General features: G+C 46.3%; 1 protein-coding gene across 2 annotated transcripts in view; it reads left to right on the top strand.

Annotated features, from left to right (window-relative positions):
- The first annotated feature begins 881 nt into the window (after nucleotides 1–881).
- The window catches only part of RAI2 (retinoic acid induced 2), a 43,619-nt gene continuing 25,312 nt past the window's right edge, over nucleotides 882–19,188 (top strand). Inside the window, exon 1 of one of the 2 annotated variants that reach the window (XM_041472439.1) lies at nucleotides 882–1,013. The gene's annotated coding sequence lies outside the window, so the exon portion shown is untranslated. Of the gene's footprint in view, nucleotides 1,014–1,443; nucleotides 1,595–19,188 lie in introns of those variants that run through there. The other variant, XM_041472440.1, reaches the window with a different exon arrangement.

Raw genomic sequence — 19,188 nt, forward strand, 5'->3', positions numbered from 1 at the left:
TCCCAAGGTGCTACAAAATTCCCTCTCAGGCAGCTTGACCTAAATTCCTATGGGCAATGAGGAAGCCACATATTTGGAGCATTTGAAAGAAAACCAGACAAATGCCCATAAATTATTGTATGGGGGACATTCCTACTCTCTTTTGGAAGATGGATTAGGCAGATGACCTACTAAGTTTTTTTTTTCTTCTTTCACTAATTCCTACGATGTCATGAGTGTGTGTGCTTTACCCTTTCTTAAATCATAATCTGATTGATCCAGCACCAGTCAAAGGTTTTGAAAAGCCCATTAAACCGCAAGAGGAAATCTTGAGCGGTTTGCTAATATCAACAGAAATCCAGATGGAATTATAATCATCTTTTACGTACATTCGAGGGCACATTATGTAATACTAGCCATGGATTTAGTTTAATGCACCGCACCTTCCAATAAGCTGCCGGCGATACTTAATAGCGATTTGAAACCTACAAAAAACTCTTTTGCCCTTGACAAAACGGTTTTAAAGCCCAGAGACTGAGGTCAAGAGGCTTGGGATATTCAGAGTCTGATGGGAAAACGGGGAAAAGGGAAAGCGAGGGCGGAAAAGACGAGGGGGGCGGGCGAGAGGAGGAATTAAAAAGGGCAAAGAGGTAAGGGGGAAAAAAGAAAAACAGGAAGTCAGAATCGTGGTCAATCCCAGATAAACGCAGAGGAGACAAGGTCAAAACTTCGAGCAAGCAGGGAGCAAAAACCCACGAGATTTATGAGGCAGGCTGACGCCGCCCGCCGCAGCATCCCCCGGGCTCCGCGCGGCTCCCGGCGCTGCCCGGCTCCCCGCGGCGCGGCGCGGCGGGCGCGGGGGCNNNNGCGCTCGCCCCGCCCCGGCCCGGCCCGCCCGGCGCGGGGGGAGCGGGACGCGGTACCGGGCAGGGCAGGGCGGCGCGTCCCCGGCGGCGGCGGCCGCGCTTGACAGAGCGGGCGGCGGCTGCGGCCCCATGGAGCCCAGCTCGGGGCTGCCGCACCCTCCACCGGAGGTAGGTGCCGCGGAGCGGATGCGCACCGACAGCCCAGCGCGGGTGGAGCGGTGACAGGTTGGCCGGGCGGCGGCGTTTTGCGGGAATCCCACCCCCCAAGCCTTCTTCCCACCGGCGGCCGGGCGCTGCGGTACCGTGGGGAGGGCGGCGGCCCCGCGGTCCCCGCTTCGGCCCGTGACTATTGTTTCTGGTGGCGCCGAGCGGGCGCAGCGAGATCCCGGCGGTGGCGGCGGCGGCTTTGTGCGGGTTGTCCCGGCGGTGGGGCTGCGGCGGTGGGGGGGCGCCGAGGGACCCGGCGGGGAAAGGGACGGGGCGAGACCGTCACCGCACGAGCAGAGCCACCCACCCCACCCCCGCCCTTCCTCCTCCTTCTCCTCCTCCTGCCTGCGCAACTTCTCCAAAATCACGGCCGTGGGTGCGCGGGGAGGAGCGGCGCTTGCCGCGGCCCCGCGTCGCCCCCCGCGGCTCCTGCCCCGCGGGCGGCAGCGCTCGCACGGCACGGCCACGGCGGCGATCGGCGCCCGGTCCGCGCTCCGGGGAAAGGAGATTGGAAACGTGCAGGATGGATTTCAAGATGGGCGGTAATGGGATGATTTGGGGTCCCTCGCGTAGCCGGTCACAGGCGAGTAGCAGGAGGAGAATTTACCCTTCCGAAGTTGGGGCAGAAATTCCTCCCGCTGTCGCCCGGCTTCGTGGCGAAGTCTGCCCGGCGGATGGACTGTCACCTGCGGCTCCCTTAATGGCTTTTTCTGGATGAGGCTGTCGCGGGGCGTGGGTCATCTGCGCCGGCGTCGCAGCGGTCCGGGCGTACGTGGCGGTGGATGCCAGGGTGAAGTGTCGTGCTCCAGAAGTTCTGCATCCCTCCGGGGGGATGCTGCAGGGTGCAAGCGCCCTGGGCAGGAGTTGCAGGGCAGTCATTCTCCTTCTCTCATTTCACCCCCAACTCACCTCTTTTTTCAAAGATTGGTTCGGCTTTGGTTTATTTACCGCTGTTGATGGTAGTTTTCTTGCACGTTGTCCATCAGAATTATTTTTCTAAAGAGAAAAATTATTCAAATGAGGGATCCAAAGTATATATATTCTCTAATGGGGGTGTATTGTTAAAGAGGAAAGAGTATCTGGTTGCCCATTAATTCTTCAGGTATTTTCCGTTTAAACTTGATGAGGAAATGTTTTTCTAAGTAACCTTTCATGTCATTTATCATCAGCAAATCGGCTTAGCATTCAAAGTAAAGATTTCCTTACAAATACGCTACTGATTAGTAATGTTATGTCTGAAACACTCCATAGGACAGAAATCAGCACACCTCCGTTTTTTTCATATGTAAATTTGAAAAGCCTTTCCTTCCATTTCATGACGCTGTGAGTGCCCCGGTTAATCAGATGTAACTACAGTAACTAGCAGAGGAGGCTGCTGATAGGCAGGGTGGTTTCCTGCACCACTCTGCTAGAGCAACCTGATCAATTAATGCATCCTCATTATTTTGTCCTTGGCGTCTTTGATGAATTTTATAGTATTTCTGTAAGGAGCTCCAGTAGGGGAAGCTGAAGTCTCTTTCACCTCCAGCAATGACTGAAGCCAAATTTGAAGAAGGGATAACTCTTTGAGTTGACTGGAGAGTGTTGCTGAGTTCCTGTGTATACACTAAATTCTGGAGGCAATCCAGCAGCCAGAGCTATCTGGGTCAGTCTGGAAATCACCTCAGTGATGGGTTTTGCAGGGTCCTGGTCACTTCCTACCAAAAAAAAAAAAAAAAAGGCAAAAGCAAGTGTTAAGCTTTTGCAACGTGCACAGATTGCATTGTAGGCATGGACTGGAGAATGGAGCTGGTTGTGTAGGGGGCTTGGCACATGCAATCAGCAGGTCACACTGAGCACCCTGCAACTTCAGGATGCTTGAGTTCACTGTGCAGAGCCTGCAGCAGTATGAATTACAGGGAGAAAAATGCATTTAGATGTAACAAAGGCTGCTGGCTCATCTCCTGCATGAGGAACTAATTTTTTTTTTTTTTAAATCTGGCTCCCGTTTCTGCCTCTGACTCAAACTGCCAGTGTAGCTGTGGGCAAATCATTCCATGTTTCCCTCTCTCCTCATCTCTGCCTGACCTGCCAAGGTCTCATCTGTACAGGGCTGTCTGTTCAGATCCCAGCTCAAACCCCTTACTTTCCACCAGCTGCTTTGCACACAGCAGCCTGAAACCCAAGGTAGGTGGTACCTCTCTGCTCCAAGGGGACACCGTTTGACATTCAAATACTGCTGCTGGAGCCAATCATACAGATGTAGCAGCCTCACAGCAACTCATCAATCTCTAATCCTGCCCCTCCTCTAATCCAGTCATTCTCTGCTGCTGATGGAATCACCCGGCATCCTTCGAGCTGGGTTTGGCTGCGTGCTGGCCCTCGTGTCAGCGAGCCTCCGACTAGGGAAGCAGTGGCACTGGAGATGGGCTGAGCATCACCAGCTCTTCAGGACACAGACTGGCCCTTGAGGCTACAAAACGCGTGGCACGAGAGGCCCGGTGTGATTTAGAAATAGAAATTGTAGCTAAAGGGTAAATTGCAACAGTGTCCCAGAAAAATGACCAGAAAATGGAAGCTCGGGCACTCCTGCGCAGCCAGCTGCGTGCTGGTCGGGAGGGAACAGAGGTGGAAGGGTGCAGCTCCTCGGCGTAACAACGGCATTCTTATTTTAGCATGGAAGACAGCCAGAGATAAGGAGTGGTTGTCATCCGGCTGGTTGGAGGATGGAAAAAAAAAAAGGAAAAGCTGTGTGGAAAAGTATTTTGATGTAGGTACTAAAGGAAAAAAAAAAAGCAGATAACCTTACAAGTGATAGACTAGCTATGTAAAGCTGCCAGGACAAAGCTTTTCCCATAAAATCCAGAATGATCCTAATTAAGCCCAGACCCTGTTAAATGACACATGGCTTTATTTATTTCAGATGTTTCTAGGTCCTAAAGATGGGGCCAAATGTGAAGTTTGATGTGGCAGATAGTTTAACCTCAATTACTTTTACATAAATCATGTGATTGTTACAGTAGCTCAAGTACCTCTGATGGGTGCCCCAGAGCTACTGATAAAAAAAAAAAAAAAGATATTTTTAAGGATCCTCTGAAAAATCTATGGCAGTGCAGGTGAGGGTTTGTGGAAGAGAGGTGGCCATCCTCTCTGCAGGCAGGAGGATGGGAGTGTGGGAGCTGTTGTGGTGCTGTGTGCTTGCTGGTCTGTATGCACAGGCAGCTGAAATGGTGGCTTTGTAGAGCAAGCAGCCAGAGAAAGGGACGTAAAATGGGAGCTGACAAATATTCTTGTTATGAAACTGGGATGGATGAATGATTTATGGGGGTACTTGCTTTTATTTTATTTTATTTCAAGAGGAAGGAGATGGTTGGTGATGTGAGGCACTAGCCACGGATGGCTTTGTTTTGAGATCAGGCTGTGCTGGGTCCTGCCTCCAGAAACAGCATCTACGGAATAACAATACAGTGAAACACTTCTCAGCATTGCTTGAGTTTCACAGTATGTTTTCAGGATGAAAAAGTTTTCCTTATGTTATGTTCAAAGCTGTAGGCCTAAATCCTCCCAGCAGACTCTAGATTTCAAAAAGGAGGTGGCTGTGTGAGAGGTCCTAGGCTGTGTGGATCTTTGTTAGCCTGTCTCACTTCTCCTAGGGAATTTCCTTTCCTGGGTTTGCCCATCCCTCCCAGGGCACTGAGCTACTCTGTAAATAGGCCACTCTGTGGAGGAGCTGCTCTGCTGGGTGATTTAATGTAGCTTGTTAGTTCTGGCTCTCCTTTTTTCCCACCCCCACCCAGTTCTGTCCATGCTGTCCTTTGGTGTACAGAGCAGTGCTGTAACGTGGATGTGGTGAGTTTACAGGATCACAGCTGCAGGATTGCTGGGTGTCCTGGGGACCCTTATGTAAGCTGCAGCTCCACAGTCAATTCCTGGCTTTGGGTGTTAGTGACTGGATCCCTCTGAGCAGGACCTGTTTCCAGCATCCTTTTGTATTTCCTAGTTAACAGAATCATGGAATAGTTGGATAAGAAGGGACCTTACAGGTCATCTAGTCCAACCCCCCTGCAGTAAGCAGGGACATCTTCAACTAGATTAGGTTGCTCAGAGCCCTGTCCAGCCTGACTTGGAATGTTTCCAGGCATGGGTCATTTGCCACCTCTCTGGGCAAGCTGCAGTGTCTCCTCACTCTCCCAGTAAAAAAATTGTTCCTTATGTCCAGTTTAAATTGACCCTAGTTTAAAACCATTACCCCTTGTCCTATTGCAACAGGCCCTGCTAAAATCTACATCTACAAACAGCCCTGCTACATCTGTCCCTGTAGTCTGTCCTGGCGGTCCTCGTTAGGTATTGGAAGATGTTGTAAGGTTTTCCTGGAGCTTTCTCTTCTCCAGGATCAACAGCCCCAGCTCTCTCAGCCTGTCCTCATAGGAGAGGTGCTCCAGCCCTCTGATCATCTTCATGGCCCTCCTTCTGGACCTGCTCCAAAAAGTCCATGTCTTGCCTTTGCTGAGGACCCAGAGATGGATGCAATATTCCAGGCGGGGTCTCACAAGAGTGGAGGGTGCCCTTGATCCCACTGTTTGTGTCATTGATGAAGTTATTAAAGGATACCAGGCCCAGTATGGACCTGAGAGGAACACCACTCATCACTGATCTCAATTTGCGCATTTAGTTGTTTGGAAATGCTTCTTTAATAGATCAGAGGGTTAAATGTTCTCAAGAATTAAACAAAGAGTCTGGGGTAGGTCTCCTGTTTCCTCCACGCTCTTCAGAAAAAAGGTGTCCTTCAGCTTAGCAGCTTCCAGGTCTCTGTATTGCTCCCACTCCCTTTGGAGTGGCTAGAGAGCAGCCACTATAGCAGGAAGCAGGCAGCTGCTGTTGACTTGGAGGACAAGCTGGGTGTGGGTTTGGGTCCCCCCCACCTCCCCCACGGCAGGCACAGAGATGACAGAGCAAGCCTCAGGACTGGCTGACTGTGTCCCCAGATGTCTTATCTTTGTGCTGTCTTCGAGCTGATGACTGGGGGTGAGCTCTGACTGACAGGAGAGGTGAGGGAAGTTTGCTGTGACTCCTCACTAAGCTTCAGTGGGGCTGCTAAGGGCAGGTCCCTGAACATTCCGGGTGCAGCTCCAAATGCATTTGGTCAGGCTAACTTTGAAAACCAGTCTCCTTTCCAATGTCTGTATGTGCTTCAGCCTTCTAATTATTCTGTGCTTTTCCTGTGGCATGGAAACAAAGAGGTGGAAGTGTAGTGGCCACCAGGAGGGCCAAGAGGGCAATGGCTCTTGCCTGCCCTGGCAGTCAGTGTGCTCCTCGTAGCAAAGCCAGATTATTTGGAGGAGTGCAGGTCTTTCAGTCCAGGAAAAAATAATTTGTTAATGGCCAGAGAATAATCACTTTACTCTGAAAAGCCTCTCCAGCTGCATTGCACCAACTGTTCTTTATCAGTCTCTGAATCCTTAATGACAGTAGCAGCTAATTTCTCTTTCTGTGTTTTTCTAGCTGCAGTGTCCTATTTTCTCTGAGTTTATTGAGAAAATAATAGAAGTCATTACATAGCTAGTTGTCACCTTTCAGAAAAGAAAACTTCTCCCTGCCTGAATGGCCAAGTTAGTTACTTGGTGACTGACTCAGACAATAGCAACTTTTTGTAGCTCATCAGTTATTAATCTGTGTAGCTCATCAGTTATTAATCTAGTGAATAAACTAATTAACTAGAGGAGTATTACTGAAGTTCTAGTCTGTGATTATCAGAATATGGTGAATAAACTGTTCACAAACAATGTGACAAAGGCACATGTACATTCTGTGGCATGTAAGCAAAAAAATCAAGAAATAAAGGGTTGGGAGTGACAAAGTAAGAAATGTGAATTCATTGTGTTTGTTTTCTTTTAAATTTGATGGTCTTTGAAGCTTATGGGGCAGTATTGCACAAAATGGTCCTCGGTTAAAAGAAAACTTTTAGGTGTTCCATATATATCTATAATAATCAGGTTAAAGAAAAGATAATGAACACTGGAATAGATGGGCAATGAGAATGGAAGACACAGAAAATAAAGTGAAATGTGAAGTATTTTTGTGTTTGCATGATACACCTCTTTCTGATTGTTGGTGATGGATCACTTGCTGTAAAGCTGGATCTACACAGGGCCACTGCAAAGCAAACAGGAAGGGCAACACATTGTTTTTTAATCAGGGTTTTCTTAACCAAGAAGTCAGGCATCACTGTCTGAATAATAGATGCCTTCATCTCCAGCCTTGGTGATGGGGCTGGAGGTCTGAGGCAGCTCTCAGCCAGGAGGTCTGCCCTGCAGAAAGGTGGGGAAAGAGGACTTCTGATGTAGCCAAAGCTTGCTCTGCGGGCTGTGGGATGCTGAGGGGAGGCCAGAAGGAAGTAGGAACACAGAAGTAGATCCTAGAAGAAGGAGCCTGTCTGTTCTCGTGTGACATTCTTGTAATTCATCTCTGGTCCCTGGGGGATGGATGGAGTTACCTCTTGCCTTTTCGTGTCTGGAGAAGCCATGTATGCTTAGGGTGGGTTCACAAAGCGTCTGTGACAGAAGAAACGGGGCTCTGCGTTACAGCTCTGCTGCATTGTGTGTGCAGGATACATCAAGGGCTGTTCTCTCACAGGACTGGTGGTGCCAAGCTCAGTATCTCACATCTCCCCACACCCTTGTGCCTGAGCTTGTGTTCATTTTCATTTTGCAGAAAACTGCTTGACCATGCTCCAATTGCGCTACAACCAAAGTAATGCTGGTAGGTGGAAGAAAACAGATGCAAGGAATTTTTTTCCCTGCTCACCAAGAAAATGCATCTGCCTTTGGTTTGAGTTTGATGTTTAGGTCCCAAACTGATTTTTTTAGATCCTTGTGTAACAGCTGTGTTTAGCTATGAAATCATCACTTCTTTTAGGATGCGTTTTGGCTGTCACCGCAGCTTTCTGTCCTCTGAAGGGGGGTATTAAATTGATGGGGGTATCTATCAGTTTGGATGCCATGAGTGCTGCAGACAGGAAAGTGGAAGCAGCATAGGGCTGTGTGCCATGGATCCCCACGTTCACAGCATGTAACCTCAGAGCTGTGCAGTGCCTGTCCTGGAGGGACCTAGTGCAGCCTCCCACCAGAACTGATTAGGTCAGGAGACAAAGAGGGTGCCCTTGATCACAAACAGGCTGCAGACATCTTACACTCACTTTGGTTACTGGAAAGGCTGGTCAGCACTCTTAATTTGTACTTGCTTTTTGGTGGAACTGAAGAGCTCTTTGCTCTGCAGCATAAAGACCCAAATATTTTGGGACCTGATAATTCTGATTTTCTTGAGAAGAGATGCCCCTGCATTTCCAAGGAGGTGAGGTTCTCAATTGAGCAGCCTTTTATTTTTAAAAAGGAAGGAGGTGTTTTTATTAGAGTTTCCTGTTTTGGACTCTTAGAGGGTATGAAGTGGTCAGAGGAGGGAGACTTATCATTTAGATCAGGGTTGTCTCTTTGTATTTTCGTATACATACATAATACTCCTATATAAATTATTTTCACGTATGCATATATATTATATATTTTGAATTTTGCAATTTTCTCCTGTTCTAGTTAAGGCTGCTACTTAAAGGAAATCTAAATAAGGTTTCCTGTCAAGAATGGTTTAGATTTAGCTGGCCCTGCCTGGGGCTGAGGGATGGGCTAGGACACTTCTCAAGGTCCATTTCAGGACCCTTTCTGTGATTCTAGGCAGTTACTCAACAAAACAGATTCATTGTAGGTTGTGCTGGTTATGCTGAAAGGGTTTTGCTATAGCATTTAATGTGGTTATTTGTTTGAAAAGGAAATAATAGGTAATTGTAGCATAGTTACTGCTGCTGTACTGGACAAATGCTTCTTTAAATAGGAAAACAACTGATGTTACATTTTTAGACCAGCATCATGATATGGTGTGATTAATTTTTCCAGGAGCTTTGTGTTTTTTATATCTGCTTAAGTGTATTAACATTTTAAAAGGTCAAAGGTAAGCTTTAAAATGGATGCCAAATTAAGATGGATGGGAGGAAAATGACATTTACTTCTTGTTACTGCACATTGTTTGAATTTGACCAAAGGCAAAAACAAAACAAAGAACAACCCTCCCCCCCATACACACGCACGCATGCATGCGTGCTTGCATGGACAGACAGCCATGCTCCCACCACCTGCCTTCCTTCCACACCTGGTCTGGCAAAATCTTGTTCATCGAGGCTGATTAATCACAATAATCGTCATTATTATCCTAAAAAAAATCAGTAGTTCAGTGTATTCACTTCCAGACAGCCTTTGTATTCTTTTGCAAAGTATGTAATTTAACTAGTGTGAGTGGACTCTGTAAATAAAAGTAGCTAAAATGTAAATATTAGGAAAACATGGCTAATGAGAACTCTAACCATGTTATCATTTCCTGCCCTTGCTATGTTTGAGGTGATGATTTCATCAGGGAAGGGACTGGACCCTCATCCCTATTCATGCAGTTCCTTGCACATTGTGTCCCTATGAAAGCAGGGGATGAAATAGGGTGGGAATGATGCCTTTGCTTCCAGTGGGAATGGTGGCCAGTCCCGGCCAAAAGCAAGGCTTCAGCAGAGCTGCTCTGCGACCACACCAGTGTTCAACAGCTTTGGGTTTGGACAAAGTGCCATAGCTCCAGGGAAGGGCTGGATCTGGTTCATGTCCGTCACTTCCACTCTTGCCCTTGCAGGATGGTGGGTGGCTGTGCCGGTGATGTGCCCTGTGCCTCAGGAATCTCAGCCACTCTCTCGTGAGAGGGACCCAGCCTGTTTTTGTGGACGCTGTTGAACAAGACAGATTTGCTCCTCTCACTTCATGACATCTGCCAATATAAGGAGGGTTTAAAATAAGGGAGAAAACCACTAAAATTTCTCCAAATCCTTCTTCCTACTGGTGGCTAGTGGCTCATCAGGGAGGCTTCAGACTGTGTCCTGTGTCAGCCTCCAGACACTCAGCCCCTTGCTGTATCCCAGAGCACACCCCAGCCTCGTGTGGGCCACGAGGGCTGTGTCACTCTGGGAAGAGTCACCCACCCAGTGCCAGCTGTGCCTGAGCCCTTGGAACCAAGAAAAGGCAGTGCTGCTGTTCCCATGCCCACCTCCACCTGCCTCCCTTGGGCTCCCTGGGCAGGGCAGCTGCCCAGAGCAGAGCGTGGGGAAGAGGAGGGCTGGCAGCAGCTTCCTCAAGGGAGGAAGATGCAGCACTCAGCCCTGCCCTTGCACAACAGCATGAGGTGTGTCCAAGGCTGGGATAAGGGATAGGCAAATCTCCTCCCTCCCCAAGAAGCAGCAAGCTCTCCTAAGCATCCCTTCCTGGGTGCTGAAGATGTTTGTCTGACAAAAAAAAAAACAAACCAAAAAAAAAAAAAAGGAAGGAAAAATGACAATTGCTCATACGCTTTGTTCCAGTGTGAAAATGTATTTCTCATTTCAAACTGAATGGATTCTGAGTTGCATCTGAGTAGAACAGTTTCATTTTTTCATTTTACCAAAGTAGTTTTTAAATCACTCAACCCAAATATTTCTTTTTAATTTTTTACCCCAGCCTTGCCACTACAGAAAACAATTCCTTTATTTGCATAGTTCTAATTGTAGTGTTTGAACAAACACAGCAAACTCTGACCCTTTGCGGAGCCTCATCACAGCCCCACAGCCAGCTTGGTCTGTATTTTGTCAGCAGAGAGGGAGATGTGGCTTTGTGTAGACTGAAAATAAATTATGGACTTTCTGGTATTTTTTTCCCCTCCAAACTGATACACTATCAGTTTGGAGAATGAATAATTTTGCCTGTTCTCTTGCTAGTGGGCTGAGAGATATCTCCCTATTGTGAACCTGGTACAGTTTAAAAAGCATTTGAATTTTCAGTGCTTTGTTCACGTGTTACACTTAAGTTGCAACCTCTGTTGTGTTACTAGAATAACACGTAGGGTTGCTATTCTGTTAGTAATTCCCATATTAACATAAAGAGAGACAAATATCTACATCTGTTTGGAGATTTTTTCTGTGAAGGTGTTGGGTACCTGAAGACAGGGTTAAGGAAGATTTTATCTGACTACAGTTCCGTCAGATAGGAGCAAACAATTTTTTGGACATTTTTTAATGACATTTATTTATAGCAGGTAGCGCACAGGCGGCTGCTATTTCTCAGCGTGCTGGAAGAATGTTCTCCAGATGGTGCTTGCTGTTTATGCTTTTATTCACTTCGCTTGAACACAGCAGCACTCTACACAAAACACGGAAAATTGGAAAATAAAAACAATTACGTTTTTACAAAGTGCCATGTGATTTGCTGAAATGTCTGAGCTGGCTGATGAGCCGTGCGTGGGGGCAGCGGGGGATCACGCCTGTCGCAGAAACCCCGCGCCCGAGCCCCACATGGGTCACAGGCAGCGCCCTTCTCTCCAAAAGGTGGCTTGAGCAGAGCAGCTAATCCTACCCTGTGTGTCTGTGCCTCTTCTGCCTCCCTTTTCCTGCACGGGGATTTGGGTGAATGTAGGAAAGGCTGTTATTTTAGCAGCGATATTTTTGTTGGGTTTTCTGTGACTGTGCAGCCCCAAGGTGGGAGAGAGGCGAGACAAAGTGTTTCATAAACCTTGCCTGTGCCATCATGTTCCTTCGGCTCCTAATCTCACTGAAAAGTATTAAGGCCTTTGGCTGGTCCGCCTGAAAGCAGCAGCTAAAGCCAAGACGGATGCCCAAAGGGAGCAGCGTGCTCCATGATTTCTGTTGGTTGCGGTGGAGAAGACAGGTAGGTATCCACATGGTTGGCACGCTCTTGCAGGCTTTTGTTGTGCAGCTTCTGCAGGACTACTCACACAAAACATTCTCAGAGTGGAAGCTTTAAATAAAAGACTCTGGAATCTAAATTTTTTTTTCATTAAAAACCCTTGGGAAAATTGGGAAAATGGCTCAATTATTAAAATTTATTTAAAAAAACCCCAAACAAACTAGCCAAATATAAAAGAACCCCAGGCAATCATAAAAATAGATATTCACAAGCAGGGAAAAGGTATTTTTGTTATTTTTTTATAAATATATCTTAATGTATAGGTAAAAGAAATAAGTATTTCTCACTTCTACTGTAAAAGAACAAGAAAATGACAAACACACAGCACTTCAGGGTAGGTTTTCAAATACCAGAAAACCTATACCAATTTTAAACTTTGAAACAGGACATGATTATTATTTCTTTGAGCCTTCAGATTTCTTTGAAATCTAGTTTAAAGCCAGCAATACCTTTAGTGAAATTAAATTTCAAGAAATTAATGTGTGAACAGCTCAACTGGTTTTGGGGTTTTCTCTGGTAAATGGGCAGTGCTGCACAGCACTTCAATTCCTCTCCCTTGCCCGTTACCCAAGAGACAGCCCTTTCCCAAGCAGAATTCTTGCTACATCAGCTCCATGCTGTTTATCTTCTGTTGCTCCCTTGGCAGTTATTATTTCTTAATGTGTTAATTGTAGTTCCTGGACCCTTGTGTGTGAGGGTGTGTAATGCTCATGGTAATGATGCCGACACGTTCTCTAGTTCCTGGAATCGCAGAGCGAGAAATATGGTTTGGGCATAGAGCATCCAGTAAGAGAAGTCAATTAGAGGAATTCAAATAGCATGACAAGAATAAAGTGGGTAATAGGGAAGAGTAGGTGTTGGGTTGGAGTGGGGGTTTTTTAGGCTTATTCAGTTATTATTCCTTCTATGGCTCTGACTTCGTATGATATATATATTTTTTAATTAAAATGTGAATTATGTCACTTGCTTTCCACCTTTTAACAGTATTTCACAGTAAATTTCGTTCCTAATAGCAAGTAGTCAGGGCTAAGGAATGACTTTGCTGAGTGATGGGGATTGTTAATTATTAAAAAGAAACCTGTGGATTTGAAACAAATTAGACCTCATTAAACCTAGGTCTGTTTCCACACAGACCAGCAGACGTGAAGAAGCCCATCTAGGAGCGTGAAAAATCCCACTTTTTAGCTGACACATCCCTAGTAGCAATGCTCCTGGGCTGGCCTAGGGTGCATGTGCTTGTTTGATTTGTGTCAGAGATCCCTGGTCTCTGACCTCAGTTCAAAACCCATGACTCTCTTGGATCTCTCCCATTTCCCTTCCACTTCTCCCATCACCCCAGCCACCCCAGCCCACCTTCACACAGGACTCCCACCTCACTCTGGAAGTGGCTGCTGGCCATCAGCAGCTGAGCCCACCTGGCTGGGGAAGCCAGTGCCCAGAAAATGTTGGAGTGCACCATATTGGCTACTCTAGGTTTAGTGAAAGGAGAAACACAGAAAAACTCCTTTTTTCTTCCTTGATTTTGGAGAGAAGGAGGATCTTTGGCTTGTACCATAGAGTTCTCTCCATGGCTAGGCTGGCAAACTCTGTAGGATACATTTATTTGTTCCCCTTTACAGAGGCAAGGGTTTATTTTTTGTTTGTCTGGATTAATTTTGTTATCCACACTCATCCATGACTCTTGTTTGTACTTAGAGTTTTTCCATGGGACTTCAGCAAAAATCCAAAGGGCTGAAGTGATTGATGGAGAGTACCCTCAAACATATGTGACCGTGCCATGTTTTGAGCTGCTTTTTTGAAACTTGTTGAAGGCGATGGGTGGGTGCATCTGCAGGAGAATCCTAATAAGGAGAGTGAAAGGTGGCCTTAAGTGATCATTTTAATTGCATGTTCACAGGCATGCCATGTATGGGCTTTGCTGTCTGGCTGAGACATCCCCCAAGTCTTCTCTGGCATTACAGGCAGTGACACACTCATATCAGGAGAAGAAACGCCCATTCTGCTGGCTAGAAATCAGCAATAACATTTTGACATCTGTGCAACAGTTTAAAATGAATTATTCAGCACATAGATCATGCTATTTGAGCAGCCAGCACATCTCTGCCCATTTACTACTGTCAGTCCATGGTGGAGATATCATTGATGCCAGTGGGAACTGAGCACATGGGCTGGGGGTAGGTTTTGGCCCATAGCCTGAAGCAGCATTTGACAGCACCCCTGCAGAACATGATAGGAATAATCTGCTTTGCCACCAGCAAAAGACCGAAAGACAATGCCGGTCTGTTTCTTCTCTTAGAGTATTTTGAACACATGCAGATCTTAAGATCTTAAGAATTAAAGAAAAGATCTTAAGAATTAAAGCAATAATTAATTGTTTGCTGTTTGTGTTTTGCTTTAAAGAGTGAGACTGGCATGTCATTTTCATTAAATCAATGTATTGCATATGACTGTCCAGAAGCCCTGAGCATCTCTTGCCTACTGGGAGTAGAGCCCGAGCACAAACTGGCAGCAGGTCCAGGCTAGTCTCCAGCTTCTGCCAGTTTGGGGGGTTAAAGTGAAGCAGTATCTAATCCCTGTCAGCAAAGAAAATTCATAAGGTTCATGATGTCAGCAGCATCTGATATGAAAAAACTAGCTGAAGTGCTGTAAGAACAGACTTCGGGGACCTGCAGATGGGGAACTGGGGGGAAACAGATAACTAAACACCAGCACAGCCCTTCCCTGCTCAAGGCAGGCAGTGAGGAGAGAAAGTGGACATTTATCTTGTGCTTAGCTTTCTAATTCAGCAAGGTCATCTGAATTATAGCGGTGAGATTCTAACATCTGTTATTTCACAGGATGTCTGTTCCCTGTAGCTGCATTTTTAAAAATAAAATGCAGAACACAGTATGGAAGTGTTATTGCTATGGGTTACTGTCCTTTTGTTGTCCTTCTTTAAGGACTATGTTGTAGCTGTTTACTGATGCTTATCTCACAGGTGAAAATTCAGGAGCACTCAGATAGCATTGCAGCGTGCAGCAAAATCATCTGCCTGTCATTGTCCATGTTTTTCAGGTAGCTAGCTAACAGTGCCTCAATTTCTACCTGCTATTCCATTTATGTGTAAGAAGTAATACCCTACTGTGGAAGGAGCTCTGTGCTGTACATGAAAAAGCAAGGCATTATCCAGGTAACTGTAAAACAAATGGCTGGTATAATGAAAGTTAAGCAAATCCTTATGTCCCCTGAAGTCAGTAGAATTTAAGCACATAGTTAAGTCTTGCTTGCAGTAAGGGTATATCCTCTGATAGGAGCACAGTAGCTGTAAGGTTTTTCAGTCTCTGTGTGTATAGCTTTATTTTCAGAATCCCCATGAGCTCTGCAATTAGCTGAAAGAAGTGAAACTGTGCTGCGTACCTTGCAGCAGTGCTGGCTGCTCAGGTGTGGTGCTTCAGCAGGAGGTGGGATCTGGCTCCCTCAGTCCTTGGCAGAGCGGTGCTGCTGCAGCTGTGTGCAAGCTGGGGTGGGCAGCCCCATGTGGGTTCATTTTTGTAGGGACTAAAGTCTGTTCTGGCTTTTGTAGGGCTGCCATCCCCAAAGTGTCCGAACCTTCTTGCTGTCTTTGATCCGTTCACCACTGCTGTGCTCCCCTGGGGCAGGAGGATGTTGTCCCCCTTGGGCAGGGAGTGGAAGAGGCACAGAGAGATGTCAAACCTGATGTTAATGGTTATTTGTGTGTCGGCATCTGTGAACACATCTCTGGGGGAGGGTTGCAAAGCTCCTGTCTGCATAGTTTGAACCCCGTGTGCTGTTACAAACTTGGTCCAGTGGCACCATGTGGGAAGCTAATGAATGGGGCCATGGACCTTCATCTCCCCTGTATCAGAGCAGAATTCAAGGATGTGCCTTGCTGGTGTAGATGTGGGATAGTGAGAGAAGAGGGGAATGTGCAGTCCAGAAAAACAAGGAGTAGGGTAAATAGCTCAAGTAATGTATGTATGAGAGTGAAGAGGGCTACCTGGGTTTATTGCCACTTGATTGGAAGGATGTGTGTAGCCTGTGTGCATCCATTAATTAGTGATGCAGTTGCTCCATGCTGGTACCAATAAAACCTTAATAGTACATGATACCAGCCCGTGATTGCTTCCTTTTTTCCACATCCCCTTGCGAGGATGTGTGTATATCAGTGCAGCTGTGCACTGCATACAGTGTGGATGTGCTGTGGCTGCCTGCACAAGCAAAGGACAGTAAAATAATTCAGTGGGTTATTACTTCCCATGTGATTTCTCCAAGTGTTTATAAAAGGACCTTTGATATGCAGCACTCTCTAATGTGCACAAAATAGCCAGCATTGTTTTCTTTCCTTTTCCTGAGACATATTAATTCTTAAAATGGCTCCTGAGCAGGCTTTCCTAGGTACATGTAGCAATTGCAGCCTGATGATTTAGCAACAACAACAAGGAAAAAGGCTGTCCCTAGTTTCCTTTATATGCATATCGTGCAGCTTTTCAAGCAGTGCATCAAACGCTGCTGGCTGGAAATTTCCAGGCCAATTTCCTCCTGCCTGGTGCATGCTCATAAAGCAAGATTGTCTGTACGGTCTGTAGCTGCAGTACTGCAGAAAGTCAATAAAGAGCTGACCACCTCACCTCTATCAAAAGCAGTTGAGAAGCCCTGCCTCGTCTGCCTTGTTAAAACTGCACTTGACTCACGCAGAGAAACCTAGTTGGAAACCTTGAAGAGGAGGGATAAAAAAGGAGTCTGAAATTGCAGTGAGTATTCTACAGCTAGGTCTTGCAGTAAGGTTAAAGAGTGCATATTGTGAAATAAACCAAAAATGCAGCTTCATTAAAAAAGGGAAATGCCTGAATTTAATGTAATGAACTTCTGACTTTTCCCACCTGCAGTACAGCACAGATATGATTAGTTATTGCAGCAATGAGCAGATTTAACTAGCTCCCTCATGGATTTGTATTTTGAATTTAAATATGTATATGCCTACTATGCATGTGTGTTTATGCTTATATATGCATTTGTGCAGGAAAAGGCGTGATGTAGAAATAGATGCAAGAGGCAGAATTTGTAATGCAACGTCTCTTTGAGTGTGTATTTGAAAGGATGTTTGGGGTTTTTCTCCTTTTCTTTATATAACAGTAATTGATTAAATGTTTGCCAAGCTTTCACTAGTATCTGCTGGGAATCATCACCCTCACCTTCCCCAGGCATGCCAGCTTTTTTTCACCTTAAAATGAAAAAAGAGAGAACTTTAACAGAAAGATCATTACTTTAGCTTAATATTGTAAGATTTCAGAGATTGAATTTTCTGATAGTAATGAAATGAACCCTGAGTTGTGCCATGAATTTGATTGCAGTTAATTTGATTTTTGAGATGCTCAACAAAGCTTGCCCATTAGCTTTAACCTCACATTCTTTGGATTTGTACAAACTGGTATTTTATGTAGGTGTGGGTAGAGATAACATGGAAATCTTTCTCTGGTGGTTTGGTTATTTGTAACAATTACTGTATCTGAGTACTTACTAACTATGGGGTTATTGGAAGTAGTATCCATTGAGTTGCTGACCAGTAATCCCACTATGTTTATTGCTTTCATGGTGCAGGGATAGTTTTCCTTTCACAAGGAAAAACACAGCTGAACATCTCAGCCAGGAGGCACATGCAGACTCCATCCTGCAGTTTTTTCCAGCTCTCACTCTTAATGAGCCTAGTCACATGAGTAGCAGTGACTCTTGTCAGAAAGGAAATTTTTTGGCTGAAACTCACCATTTCTGTATATGTGATTTGCCTCCTCAGACTTCAGAGTGGATGTGCGCTTCTTGCTTGTGTTTGCCAAGAGGCAACAACTGTGGGGTGGGATATTCCCCAAGGTGGTCCCAAAGTCTGGCCTGTTCTCCTTGCATGATTTATTCTCAGTCAGCAGTCGATAAGATGGTGGAAGATGGCCTTTTATATATATGTGTATAAATAATACCAGACGCAGATAAGAAACTATTTGGTGATGTCAGAAAACTAAAGACATAAGGCTGCAGATAACTGGCATAGTATTATGGAGTTGATCGTGTGTGGGAAAAACAGGAGGGGAATTCTGCTGCTGGGAGAAGATTGGTCACTATAGAGAAAAAAATACAGAGGCTGCAGCTTTCAGAACAGGGGAGAAACAAGATGGGGAGGGAAGAGATAAATGGCGGGGCACACAAGTTGGGAGTGTTGCCAAAAGTTCTCCAGGCAATGGGCAAAGGGTTGTGCTGCCACGGAGATAACTGCTATGAGCTGCTCCTGGGAGGTCCTGTGAGCAGGGGGATGCAAAGTCTCAACAGAAGTCAGGGGATATATGACTTCGTGATGTGTGGAAGGGAAACTGCCCATAGATGGAAAAAGGGTTGGACACATGATTGGAAAGAAGGCGTTTTGTCTGGATCTGTGCCACCGAAGTACACGGTAAGCACTTGTGGAGCTCAGAACCAGGAACCAGGCTGTCTCCTTCCAGCTCCATCATCCTGAGCAAACCTGCTGGAGGTTCATTTCCTGGCCCCAGCACAGAGGGGCCTGGCACAGCCCTGCTCCTCACTTGGGTGCTTCTGTGTCCCGTGGAGGGCTCCTAGAGGTCATGCTGGCTGCTACAGGAGCAAGACCATGGCATGTGCCCGTCCCCTCCTGTCCACCTGAAATAATCTGGCCTTGGTGGAGTGGAGCAGTCACAGCAGGGCTGATCTGAGAGGCCCCCTGAGAGTTTGGCAGGGTGAGGGCCCAGGTAGCAGGGTGTGCCTTTGCAGGGAGCTGCCATCCTTCTGCAGCGTGCTGGCATGCCCACACCTCTGCAGCATCTTCTTGGATCCTGCCAAGTCACAGTCCAGCAGTCGTCCTTGCTGACTACATAGCAAGGAGAGGTTTTTTTATTCATAGGTTACTATTTTATAGAATTTGGGTTGTTTCTTAATTCTCTTCCCTCCATTCTACTTTTGGTAGCCCCATCTGAAGACAGTGTGTGCAGTTATTTTGGTCAGAATTAGGCAAACCCATTCAGCAGCAGAGGGAGGGAGAAAAAATTAAAGAGAAAGCACTGATGACTTCACCAGAGAGTCCCATAATACCAAATTCAGCACAGAAAATTGAGGGAGTGGGCAGAAACCTCCTTCGCTTCAGGGGGTGTTGAAACACGGTGCCCTGGAAATGCTCAGGCAAGAGAGACCATTGAAGCACCCTCTTGGCATGGAGCTGCCCGTTGATGCCAGCTGTTGTGCCTCACAGTTGACAGTGGTGTATCTTCCATGGGAATCCATATCCACAGGCTCCTTGCTACCGCCTGCACCTGATGCAGTGCAGGCGTGGGTCTGCACGTTCCCCG

Source organism: Pyrgilauda ruficollis, unplaced genomic scaffold, assembly GCF_017590135.1.
Source record: "Pyrgilauda ruficollis isolate IOZ18807 unplaced genomic scaffold, ASM1759013v1 scaffold29, whole genome shotgun sequence".
Classification (NCBI taxonomy): domain Eukaryota; kingdom Metazoa; phylum Chordata; class Aves; order Passeriformes; family Passeridae; genus Pyrgilauda; species Pyrgilauda ruficollis.